This window comes from Procambarus clarkii, chromosome 43 (assembly GCF_040958095.1).
Source record: "Procambarus clarkii isolate CNS0578487 chromosome 43, FALCON_Pclarkii_2.0, whole genome shotgun sequence".
Taxonomy (NCBI): Eukaryota; Metazoa; Arthropoda; class Malacostraca; order Decapoda; family Cambaridae; genus Procambarus; species Procambarus clarkii.
The window spans coordinates 7,976,161-7,988,892 of record NC_091192.1 but is presented as its reverse complement, the minus strand read 5'-3'; the positions used below and the strand labels follow the sequence as shown (position 1 = coordinate 7,988,892).

Below are 12,732 nucleotides of genomic sequence, written 5' to 3'. Positions count from 1 at the left end.
CATACCTTCTGAAGATGTATTTAATATACGAAAGTACTTAAGGAAATTTCCTGTTTCATTTTCCTCCGTGGTCTGACATTGTCATATATATATATATATATATATATATATATATATATATATATATATATATATATATATATATATATATATATATATATATATATATATATATATATATATATATATATATATATATATATATATAAATAATATATAATATGCATATATATATATATATATATATATATATATATATATATATATATATATATATATATATATATATATATATATATATATATATATATATATATTGGTAGCAGTCTTTCCTGTAGATATAAATTATCAAATATGACCGAAAAAGTAAGATTAATAATTCTAACACGAATTTTCTCAATCCTTCGTACATTTCTTTTCACTGTTGGAGGTAATTCGAAAATCAATTCTCCAAAATTCATTTTTATTTCTAGTCTGACGCGACACTTGAGCGCGTTTCGTAAAACTTATTACATTTTCAAAGACTTTACACATACACAACTGAATAGAACTTACATATCTCCGATTTGTTTATATCTACATTTGAGTGAGGTGGTATTTAATAGGGTATTAATTTCATCAACACAAGATAGAACACGAAACAATGGGTATTGAAATGGAAGTGATTGTAGAAAGCCTATTGGTCCATATTTCTTGATGCTTCTATATTGGAGCGGAGTCTTGAGGTGGGTAGAATATAGTTGTGCATTAATTGGCTGTTGATTGCTGGTGTTGACTTCTTAATGTGCAGTGCCTCGCAAACGTCAAGCCGTCTGCTATCGCTGTATCTATCGATGATTTCTGTGTTGTTTACTAGGATTTCTCTGGCGATGGTTTGGTTGTGGGAAGAGATTATATGTTCCTTAATGGAGCCCTGTTGCTTATGCATCGTTAAACGCCTAGAAAGAGATGTTGTTGTCTTGCCTATATACTGGGTTTTTTTGAGCTTACAGTCTCCAAGTGGGCATTTGAAGGCATAGACGACGTTGGTCTCTTTTAAAGCGTTCTGTTTTGTGTCTGGAGAGTTTCTCATGAGTAGGCTGGCCGTTTTTCTGGTTTTATAGTAAATCGTCAGTTGTATCCTCTGATTTTTGTCTGTAGGGATAATGTTTCTATTAACAATATCTTTCAGGACCCTTTCCTCCGTTTTATGAGCTGTGGAAAAGAAGTTCCTGTAAAATAGTCTAATAGGGGCTATAGGTGTTGTGTTAGTTGTCTCTTCAGAGGTTGCATGGCGTTTCACTTTCCTTCTTATGATGTGGTATAGGTGTTGTGTTAGTTGTCTCTTCAGAGGTTGCATGGCGTTTCACTTTCCTTCTTATGATGTCTTCGACGAAACCATTGGAGAAGCCGTTGTTGACTAGGACCTGCCTTACCCTACAGAGTTCTTCGTCGACTTGCTTCCATTCTGAGCTGTGGCTGAGAGCACGGTCGACATATGCGTTAACAACACTCCTCTTGTACCTGTCTGGGCAGTCGCTGTTGGCATTTAGGCACATTTCTATGTTCGTTTCCTTAGTGTAGACTGCAGTGTGGAAACCTCCACTCTTTTCCATGACTGTTACATCTAGAAAGGGCAGCTTCCCATCCTTTTCCATCTCGTAAGTGAAACGCAGCACGGAACTCTGCTCAAATGCCTCCTTCAGCTCCTGCAGATGTCTGACATCAGGTACCTGTGTAAAAATGTCGTCAACATACCTGCAGTATATGGCCGGTTTCAAGTTCATTTCAAGTTCATGAATTTTGGAGAATTGATTTTTGAATTACCTCCAACAGTGAAAAGAAATGTACGAAGGATTGAGAAAATTCGTGTTAGAATTATTAATCTTACTTTTTCGGTCATATTTAATAATATATATATTAGTATATTTTGGTAGCAGTCTTTCCTGTAGACATATTTTATTAAATATGACCGAAAAAGTAAGATTAATAATTCTAACACGAATTTTCTCAATCTTTCGTACATTATGCTTCACTGTTGGAGGTAAATCAAAAATCACTTCTCCAAAATTCATTTTTATTTCTAGTCTGACGCGACACGGGCGCGTTTCGTAAAACTTATTACATTTTCAAAGACTTCACAAATACACAATCAGTTGTGTATTTGTGAAGTCTTTGAAAATGTAATAAGTTTTACGAAACGCGCCCGTGTCGCGTCAGACTAGAAATAAAAATGAATTTTGGAGAAGTGATTTTTGATTTACCTCCAACAGTGAAGCATAATGTACGAAAGATTGAGAAAATTCGTGTTAGAATTATTAATCTTACTTTTTCGGTCATATTTAATAAAATAATATATATATATATATATATATATATATATATATATATATATATATATATATATATATATATATATATATATATATATATATATATATATATATATATATATATATATATATTTATATATATATATATATATATATATATATTTATATATATATATATATATATATATATATATATATATATTATATATATATATATATATATATATATATATATATATATATATATATATATATATATATATATATATATATATATATATATATATAATATGACCGAAAAAGTAAGATTAATAATTCTAACACGAATTTTCTCTATCTTTCTTACGTTTCTTTTCACTGTTGATGGTAATTCAAAAATCAATTCTCCAAAATTCATTTTTATTTCTAGTCTGACGCGACACTTGAGCGCGTTTCGTAAAACATATTACATTTTCAAAGACTTTAGTTTACACACATACACACAACTTTAACTGAATAGAGCTTAATGTTGTTGTTGTTTAAGATTCGCTACTCAGAACAATAAGTTCCAGTAGCACGGGCTATGGTGAGCCCGTAAGTGGAGGCTTTTTGGAGCCATTATCTGTATCAGTGGCTGATACTAGAGATGTGGCGATGGATGGGGGGTCTTCATGATGGTTTTCAGCCAGGAGGGCTGGCTATACCAGTTATGGAGCTGGTTGGGTTAGTGTAGACCTCTAGGTTTTCCGTTTTTTCTTTGCTTGCGGCTTTGGCTGAGCAGTGCTGTCGTTAGAGTTTGGTGACGTGGCCTCCATGAGGAAGTCATGAACCGTGTCGTATTTGTGATTCGGCTGTGGAGCTCCTACTATGATTTCCTCGTCTGAGGAGTCTGTAACCTCCGTAGTGGGCGTTTTTGTCTTTCGCCTCGCAGCCTTAGGTAGGCTTAGGTGTCGTTGATTGGTGGTTGTAGCTATTTCAGGAGCGCTGGTGGTACTGTTATCGTTTGTAGACAGCACGTCTGCTAGCGCGGCTGCTGAGATAGTGGTGGTAGGAGTGTTGGGAGCTGGAGAAGGAATTACCTCTGTTTGTGTCGCCCGGGTCATGGGCGGTTCTGGAATCGGTGTTGAAGTTGACGACTTGGTCGTCCTGGTGGTAGTCTCCGGAGTGGTAGACGAGGCAGTGAGATTTACGCTAGTGGCTATGATGGGGGCCAGGCCATTGTCTATGTGTAATGCGTTTAGTTCACTGACAAAGCGCTGGTTGTCTGGTCTTGCAAGCCTTTCCGCTAGTTTAAGAAGACCAGGGATAATGCCTGCACGTGATGCAGGTGGCTGTGAAGGAGACTGTGGGACCTTGGGGACCTTGGGTTCCCAATGAGAAGGCTGTGTCGCCTGCTGGGAGGAGCTACATGTTGGTAGGACCGGAAAGTCTTCTGGTCGACTAGTGAGAGCTAAGGTGGTGAGTTGAACGCTTGGGGTCGAGGAGGTAGACGAGTTGTTTCTTTTCGCTTCAACCTGGGCCTTGATGATTTCCTGTCTGCGGGGGCAGAGGTAGGAAATTGCGGGGTGATTGCCATCTCGTGTGTGGGGCTGGAGACTCTTTTTTTTCAGCAAGATAATTACACACAAACCTATCATAATCTTCAGTGATAGCCTTCAGTGATAGCCTAGACACTCTCCCTAAATACTGGGAGAGTGTCTGAACTGTAAAAAGGAAGGAATTCCTGGTACATGTATCCAAAAACAAGAGTGTGGAGGTCCACCGGCTAGTGATCTAGAGAGCCCACCACTGCCTCATCTACCAAGTGAGACGCATCAACGTGCACTTCATATCTGAGCATGCAACTAGAATCATTTACACCCAAACTGTGACATCAAATCAACATCATCAACCTGTCATTTCATCATTAAAATACCTGGTCTCTGGTTTCAGCAAGAGGGACATCATCTGGCTACTGTCAGATAGGCTCTGGCTTTCAATTCAGGATAAGTTATTAATTGTTTTAGAGCGTAGATTGGCCAATTAGCATGCTTTATAACACTAATACATCCATATAAATTGCGAGTCGTTAGGCAGCGAGGCAACGCCTCATTATGAGTAAGTTCTGACCTACTCATGCAGTAACTGAGCTTATATAGCTGAATATTTACATAATGTGTATATAATTCTTTACTATAATATATCATACATTTAACTGCCATTATCTTAATTTATCAAGTTTGTTTATTTTATTGCATATAATAATTTTTGTATGCAAATTTACATATACCTTGTATAATTATTCCATGTATGCAACAGCTCAGATGTTTCTAGGACTAGGCTAGAGAATGAATAGTTCATATCCCAGACATGAACCTTACCAGTGCTTGCAGTCCTAGAGCTGTTTTATCATATCCTTGTTTACATTTACGAGTCAAATGTGTGGGTGTACCCGAAGGTAAATTGTGTTCTGCAATTTATGAGTCAGATAAGCCTTAAGGACTCTACCTGCTGCAGCTCATTTCCACTATCAAGGTCACCGAGAAGTGGACTTACAATCCAGTATAGGAACCTTGCATACAGCTAAGAGCTTTTGTGTTGTACTTCATTATAAATTTCAATATAATTTAATTTTAAACTCATGGTTCTAGTAACCACATTTTCGTTCCTGTGAAATTCTCCTCTTCATCAATAATCCTGGTATATTCCCCCACATCTGCCACCCAAGTTCTGTTCTCGCTATTCCTATATTTTATTAGCAAACAATATTAAGGTATTCCTTGTTATACACTGGTAAACCATTATTGTATTATTTGAATATTTTATTATCTGTCATATATACTTTTTAGCTTGCTTAACATACTTTGAGATTGTCTTTAATTTATATGGAGTCGGATGAAGCCTACCATTGTTTTTATCTCATAGTAAGACTGTCCAGGCGTACGGAACACCATCCAGGTGTCTGGAACACCGTCCAGGTGACTGGAACACCGTCCAGGTGACTGGAACACCGTCCGGGTGTCTGGAACACCGCCCGGGTGTCTGGAACACCGCCCGGGTGTCTGGAACACCGCCCAGGTGTCTGGAACACCGCCCAGGTGTCTGGAACACCGCCCAGGTGTCTGGAACACCGCCCAGGTGTCTGGAACACCGTCCAGGTGTCTGGAACAACGTCCAGGTGTCTGGAACAACGTCCAGGTGTCTGGAACACCGTTAAGATGTCTGGAACACCGTCCAGGTGTCTGGAACACCGTTAAAATGTCTGGAGCACCGTCCAGGTATCTGAAACACCGTCCACTTATCTGGAACTCCGTCCAGGTGTCTGGAACTCCGTCCAGGGGTCTGGAATTCCGTCCGGGTGTCTGGAACACCGTCCGGGAGATTGGAACACCGTCCGGGTGTCTGGAACACCGTCCAGGTGTCTGGAACACCGCCCGGGTGACCGGAACACTGTCCGGGTTTCTAGAACACCGTCCGGGTGTCTAGAACACCGTCCGGGTGTCTGGAACACCGCCCAAGTGTCTGGAACACCGCCCAGGGGTCTGGAACACCGCCCAGGTGTCTGGAACACCGCCCAGGTGTCTGGAACACCGCCCAGGTGTCTGGAACACCGCCCAGGTGTCTGGAACACCGTCCAGGTGTCTGGAACACCGTTAAGATGTCTGGAGCACCGTCCAGGTATCTGAAACACCGTCCACTTATCTGGAACTCCGTCCAGGTGTCTGGAACTCCGTCCAGGGGTCTGGAATTCCGTCCGGGTGTCTGGAACACCGTCCGGGAGATTGGAACACCGTCCGGGGTGTCTGGAACACCGTCCAGGTGTCTGGAACACCGCCCGGGTGACTGGAACACTGTCCGGGTGTCTAGAACACCGTCCGGGTGTCTGGAACACCGTCCGGGTGTCTGGAACACCGTCCGGGTGTCTGGAACACCGCCCGGGTGACTGGAACGCCGCCCGGGTGACTGGAACGCCGTCCGGGTGTCTGGAACGCCGTCCGGGTGTCTGGAACGCCGTCCGGGTGTCTGGAACGCCGTCCGGGTGTCTGGAACGCCGTCCGGGTGTCTGGAACGCCGTCCGGGTGTCTGGAACGCCGTCCGGGTGTCTGGAACGCCGTCCGGGTGTCTGGAACGCCGTCCGGGTGTCTGGAACGCCGTCCGGGTGTCTGGAACGCCGTCCGGGTGTCTGGAACGCCGTCCGGGTGTCTGGAACGCCGTCCGGGTGTCTGGAACGCCGTCCGGGTGTCTGGAACGCCGTCCGGGTGTCTGGAACGCCGTCCGGGTGTCTGGAACGCCGTCCGGGTGTCTGGAACGCCGTCCGGGTGTCTGGAACGCCGTCCGGGTGTCTGGAACGCCGTCCGGGTGTCTGGAACGCCGTCCGGGTGTCTGGAACGCCGTCCGGGTGTCTGGAACGCCGTCCGGGTGTCTGGAACGCCGTCCGGGTGTCTGGAACGCCGTCCGGGTGTCTGGAACGCCGTCCGGGTGTCTGGAACGCCGTCCGGGTGTCTGGAACGCCGTCCGGGTGTCTGGAACGCCGTCCGGGTGTCTAGAACACCGTCCGGGTGTCTGGAACACCGTCCGGGTGTCTAGAACACCGTCCGGGTGTCTAGAACACCGTCCGGGTGTCTGGAACACCGTCCGGGTGTCTGGAACACCGTCCGGGTGTCTAGAACACCGCCCGGGTGTCTGGAACACCGCCCAGGTGTCTGGAACACCGCCCAGGTGTCTGGAACACCGCCCAGGTGTCTGGAACACCGCCCAGGTGTCTGGAACACCGTCCAGGTGTCTGGAACAACGTCCAGGTGTCTGGAACAACGTCCAGGTGTCTGGAACACCGTTAAGATGTCTGGAACACCGTCCAGGTGTCTGGAACACCGTTAAAATGTCTGGAGCACCGTCCAGGTATCTGAAACACCGTCCACTTATCTGGAACTCCGTCCAGGTGTCTGGAACTCCGTCCAGGGGTCTGGAATTCCGTCCGGGTGTCTGGAACACCGTCCGGGAGATTGGAACACCGTCCGGGTGTCTGGAACACCGTCCAGGTGTCTGGAACACCGCCCGGGTGACCGGAACACTGTCCGGGTTTCTAGAACACCGTCCGGGTGTCTAGAACACCGTCCGGGTGTCTGGAACACCGCCCAAGTGTCTGGAACACCGCCCAGGGGTCTGGAACACCGCCCAGGTGTCTGGAACACCGCCCAGGTGTCTGGAACACCGCCCAGGTGTCTGGAACACCGCCCAGGTGTCTGGAACACCGTCCAGGTGTCTGGAACACCGTTAAGATGTCTGGAGCACCGTCCAGGTATCTGAAACACCGTCCACTTATCTGGAACTCCGTCCAGGTGTCTGGAACTCCGTCCAGGGGTCTGGAATTCCGTCCGGGTGTCTGGAACACCGTCCGGGAGATTGGAACACCGTCCGGGGTGTCTGGAACACCGTCCAGGTGTCTGGAACACCGCCCGGGTGACTGGAACACTGTCCGGGTGTCTAGAACACCGTCCGGGTGTCTGGAACACCGTCCGGGTGTCTGGAACACCGTCCGGGTGTCTGGAACACCGCCCGGGTGACTGGAACGCCGCCCGGGTGACTGGAACGCCGTCCGGGTGTCTGGAACGCCGTCCGGGTGTCTGGAACGCCGTCCGGGTGTCTGGAACGCCGTCCGGGTGTCTGGAACGCCGTCCGGGTGTCTGGAACGCCGTCCGGGTGTCTGGAACGCCGTCCGGGTGTCTGGAACGCCGTCCGGGTGTCTGGAACGCCGTCCGGGTGTCTGGAACGCCGTCCGGGTGTCTGGAACGCCGTCCGGGTGTCTGGAACGCCGTCCGGGTGTCTGGAACGCCGTCCGGGTGTCTGGAACGCCGTCCGGGTGTCTGGAACGCCGTCCGGGTGTCTGGAACGCCGTCCGGGTGTCTGGAACGCCGTCCGGGTGTCTGGAACGCCGTCCGGGTGTCTGGAACGCCGTCCGGGTGTCTGGAACGCCGTCCGGGTGTCTGGAACGCCGTCCGGGTGTCTGGAACGCCGTCCGGGTGTCTGGAACGCCGTCCGGGTGTCTGGAACGCCGTCCGGGTGTCTGGAACGCCGTCCGGGTGTCTGGAACGCCGTCCGGGTGTCTGGAACGCCGTCCGGGTGTCTGGAACGCCGTCCGGGTGTCTGGAACGCCGTCCGGGTGTCTGGAACGCCGTCCGGGTGTCTAGAACACCGTCCGGGTGTCTGGAACACCGTCCGGGTGTCTAGAACACCGTCCGGGTGTCTAGAACACCGTCCGGGTGTCTGGAACACCGTCCGGGTGTCTGGAACACCGTCCGGGTGTCTAGAACACCGTCCGGGTGTCTAGAACACCGTCCGGGTGTGTAGAACACCGTCCAGGTGTCTGGAACACCGTCCGGGTGTCTAGAACACCGTCCAGGTGTCTGGAACGCCGTCCAGTTGTCTGGAACGCCGTCCAAGCGTCTGGAACGCTACTACAATTCCCAACGTTACACCAATTTACTTACAAATTTACTGTTCCGTTCTCATGCCAAGTGTAAATATGTTTATAATTGTGCTGTCTACTATTTAATATATCTAATACCACTCACCGGCCTCCACCTGCGTCAAGAGGTTGGTGACCAGCAGAACTGGCACGAACATGGTGACCTCAGCTGGTGGTGACCTCGGATGGTGGTGACCTCGGGTAGTGGTGACCTCAGGTGGTGGTGACCTCAGCTGGTGGTGACCTCGGATGGTGGTGACCTCGGGTAGTGGTGACCTCAGCTGGTGGTGACCTCGGTAGTGGTGACCTCAGGTGGTTGTAACCTTAGCTGGTGGTGATCTCCGGCGATAGTAACCTCGGGTGGTGCAGGTCTCAGGTGGTGGTGACAGTGGTGTGGTAGTGGTGTAACGAGTCTCTTAACCAGGTCTGCTGGTGAAGTCTGCCGTCGTCTCACCGTCATCACCAAATACCTGGTCGCCTTATAACGGAACGAGGAAGCGTCCGCCTTTTCTACTGGCGTGACCTTACGTCATCCACATGGGAAGGCGGCAGCTGAAGATTTCTATTCATGAAGATTACAATTACTGGTGGTGATACACCTTCTGGCAGAGTCTGAGCATGCGGCGCAGTATGTTGAGATTTTCCTGGTAGATAAAGTTATCTGTTGATGAGAGGGAACAGATGACAACAAGAATGTACTAACCGGTGCCTGCAAGGGTCGCTAAGGTCTTCCAGCCCAACGTGGGAGCAAGCAGGCGGCCGGAGAATATTTACGTTTATTACCAAAGGGAATAGGTACGGAGAGGGAGGTGTAGGGGGTGATGTGAGCCGGATGTGGGAGGAGTTCAAGTTTAGCGTCTAGTACATTCTGGTTTTGGTGGTGTTACCGGGGCGTTTGGTGTTGGGTTAGTTGTTTAGTAGGCCGTTCCAGCGGTGCGGGAGGCTGCTGGTGTTATGACAATGGAGGTGACAATATGTGGAATGGCAGTGTTGAAGACCAGCAGGACCTCGTGAACCTGCTGGACATAACCAGCCTCCAGCATTGCTTACTCTTGTGATTAAGTGCAGAAGAAGACCTATTCCTCAGGACCGTCCAGGGAGTCGCTCGACAAGATTTATTATCTTGGAACGTCAGAATTATTGGATGTGCTTCCTCACTCTTTGTTGCAGTTCTTCCTCACTCTTTGTTTGGTCCGGTTACTGTGTGATGACCTTACAAATACCTATTATTACAAAACTTGTCATAGCTTTTAATACTGCAGCTTTCAGGTGTCTGGGCATTTCTTAGTTCTTCTAAATCTGAATTAATTTCTTTAATTTGTACGTTTCTAATAATTGCATTAGATAGTCTAGTCATAATCAGTGTTTTCTTTCCTGCAAGCCTCATAGGCCAATCGATCTACAAAGTCATGTTTTTCAACTCCAACATAGGATGGGATCCACACAAATTTTATACAATAGTTATTATCATTGGCAAAAATTACATTCCATTTAATATTACAAGCTATTTCCGACATATATTGTGATGGGTTATTTAAGGACTGCAGAGCACTTTTAGAGTCACAGAATATCACTCCACCACCATTGAGCTTAAGGTACTCAGTGGCTAGATAAATACCCAATAGCTCAGACTGTGTCGTGCTTGCCCAGTTGTTCAATCTCTGTGTACTAGACATGATCATTTCATTCCCTTTACATGCTGCATATGCACAACCTGTTCTACCAGTGACTAACTGCACAGAACCATCAGTAAAAGCGTAGGATTCAGTCGGTTTGAGATTTTGAAGATGACTGCTAATAGCTTCTAATGTTATACATCTCATAGTTTCAGTGTTATACATTTGTTTTACGCTGATGGGGGTATAATGCAAAGTGACCTGCACATCTTTCCAAGGGGGAATATAGTGAACAACAAAGATGTTGATCAGCACTGGGAATAAGCAGGAGCCTTGTGAAATGCTTGTGTTGGTGTATTTTCCTTTGAAGAATGGCGTAAACCTTCTATTAAACTGGAAGTTTTATGATCAGCCTCATGCAGTAGATAAGTCCATCGTACAAGAGACTGTCAGCGACTTTGTTTACGTCTCATGTGCCAAAAGTGTTGGTTATATAAACGTGGATGCTGTCAACTGAGTCGTAGACGTTGACAGCATGTTGGCTGGACCAGTGGCTTCCCAGACCAAACTGTGTCTCAGTTAAGAAACTGTTCTCTGTGTAGTAGCTGAACCAATTAGATTAGGCGAAACAAAGTTGTATCAGCCTGTTCCTCCATGGGGAGTCAGGATGGTCCGCCAAATGGCCATCACGCACTTCGGGGTGCCTCAATTACCCACATCTGGGCAACACCCTCCAACATACAATAAACACTGGTTGTTGTGTTCAATGGACGAATGATAAAAAAACAAGAAGAAAATCTGAACCTATTAAAGCTCGTAACTGTTGTGAAGGGCTTGTGAGAAACTATAGGTTGGTCTCACAGGGATCTGAAGATATGTCCTGAATATGTGAAACGTCTGATGATACTTGGTAACGTCTGGTGATGCTTGGTGACGTCTGGTGATACTTGGGGACGTCTAGTGATGGTTCGTGATGTCTGGTAACGTCTGGTGATGCTTGGTGAAGTTTGGTGATTCTTGATAACGTCTGGTGATGCTTGGTGACGTCTGGGGATGCTTGGCTACGGCTGGTGATTATTGATGACGTCTGGCAATGCTTGTTGGGGTCTAGTGATGTTTGGTGAAGTCTGGTGATGCTTGGCTACGTCTGGTGATTATTGATGACGTCTGGTGATGTTTGGTGACGTCTGGCGATGCTTGGCGACGTCTGGTGATGTTTGGTGACGTCTGGTAATGCTTGATGACGTTTGATGATTCTTGACGTCTGGAGATATTTGGTGGCGTCTGGTGATGTTTGGTGACGTCTGGTGATGCTTGGTGACGTCTGGTGATTATTGATGACGTCTGGTGATGCTTGATGACATTTGGTGATGCTTGGTGACGTCTGGTGAGGTTTGGTGACGTCTGGTGATGCTTGGTGACGTCTAATTATATTTGGTGACGTCTAGTTATATTTGGTGACGTCTGGTGATGTTTGGTGACGTCTGGTAATGCCTGATGACGTTTGGTGACGCCTGGTGATGTTTGGTGACGTCTGGTGATGTTTGGTGACGTCTGGTGATGTTTGGTGACGTCTGGTGATGCTTGGCTACGTCTGTTGATTATTTATGACGTCTGTTGATGCTTGATGACGTTTGGTGACGTCTGGTGATGTTTGGATAGGTCTGGTGATTATTGATGACGTTTGGTGAAGGTTCGTGACGTATGATGATGCTCGTTGACGTCTGGTGATGCTTGGTGACGTCTGGTGATGCTTGGCGACGTCTGGTAATGCTTGGTGACGTCTGGTGATATCTGGTGATGTCTGTTGATGCTTGGTGACTTCTGGTGATGCTTGGTAATGTCTGGTGATGTTTGGTTACGTCTTGTGATGTTTGGTGACGTCTGGTGATATCTGGTGACGTCTGTTGATGCTTGGTGACGTTTAGTGATTCTTGGTGACGTCTGGTGATGCTTGTTGGCGTCTAGTGATATTTGGTTACGTCTAGTGATGTTTGGTTACGTCTGGTGGTGCTTGTTGATGACGTCTGGTGATGTTTGGTGACGTCTGGTGATGCTTGGCTACGTCTTGTGATTATTGATGACGTCTGGTGATGTTTGGTGACGTCTGGTGATATTTGGCGACGTCTTATAATGCTTGGTGACGTCTGGCGATGCTTATTGGCGTCTGGTGATGTTTGGTGACGTTCGGTGACGTCTGGTGATGTTTGGTGACGTCTGGTGATTATTGATGACGTCTGGTGATGCTTCGTGATGTATGATGATGCTCGCTGACGTCTGGTGATGCTTGGTGACAGCTGGTGATGTTTGGTGACGTCTTTTGATTCTTAGTGACGTCTGGTGATGTTCAAGAGGTAAGAAGTACCGCTGACATTCAATG

At 46.9% G+C, this 12,732-nt stretch overlaps 1 long non-coding RNA gene across 1 annotated transcript; it reads right to left on the bottom strand.

The window, feature by feature from the left end:
- Positions 1-446: 446 nt before the first annotated feature.
- Positions 447-9,204, bottom strand: LOC123756008 (uncharacterized). The gene is made up of 2 exons (XR_011221965.1): positions 8,843-9,204; positions 447-1,712 (listed from the first exon to the last, which is right to left on the bottom strand). It is a non-coding gene; the product is annotated as an uncharacterized lncRNA (long non-coding RNA).
- Between the last annotated feature and the right edge of the window lie 3,528 nt (positions 9,205-12,732).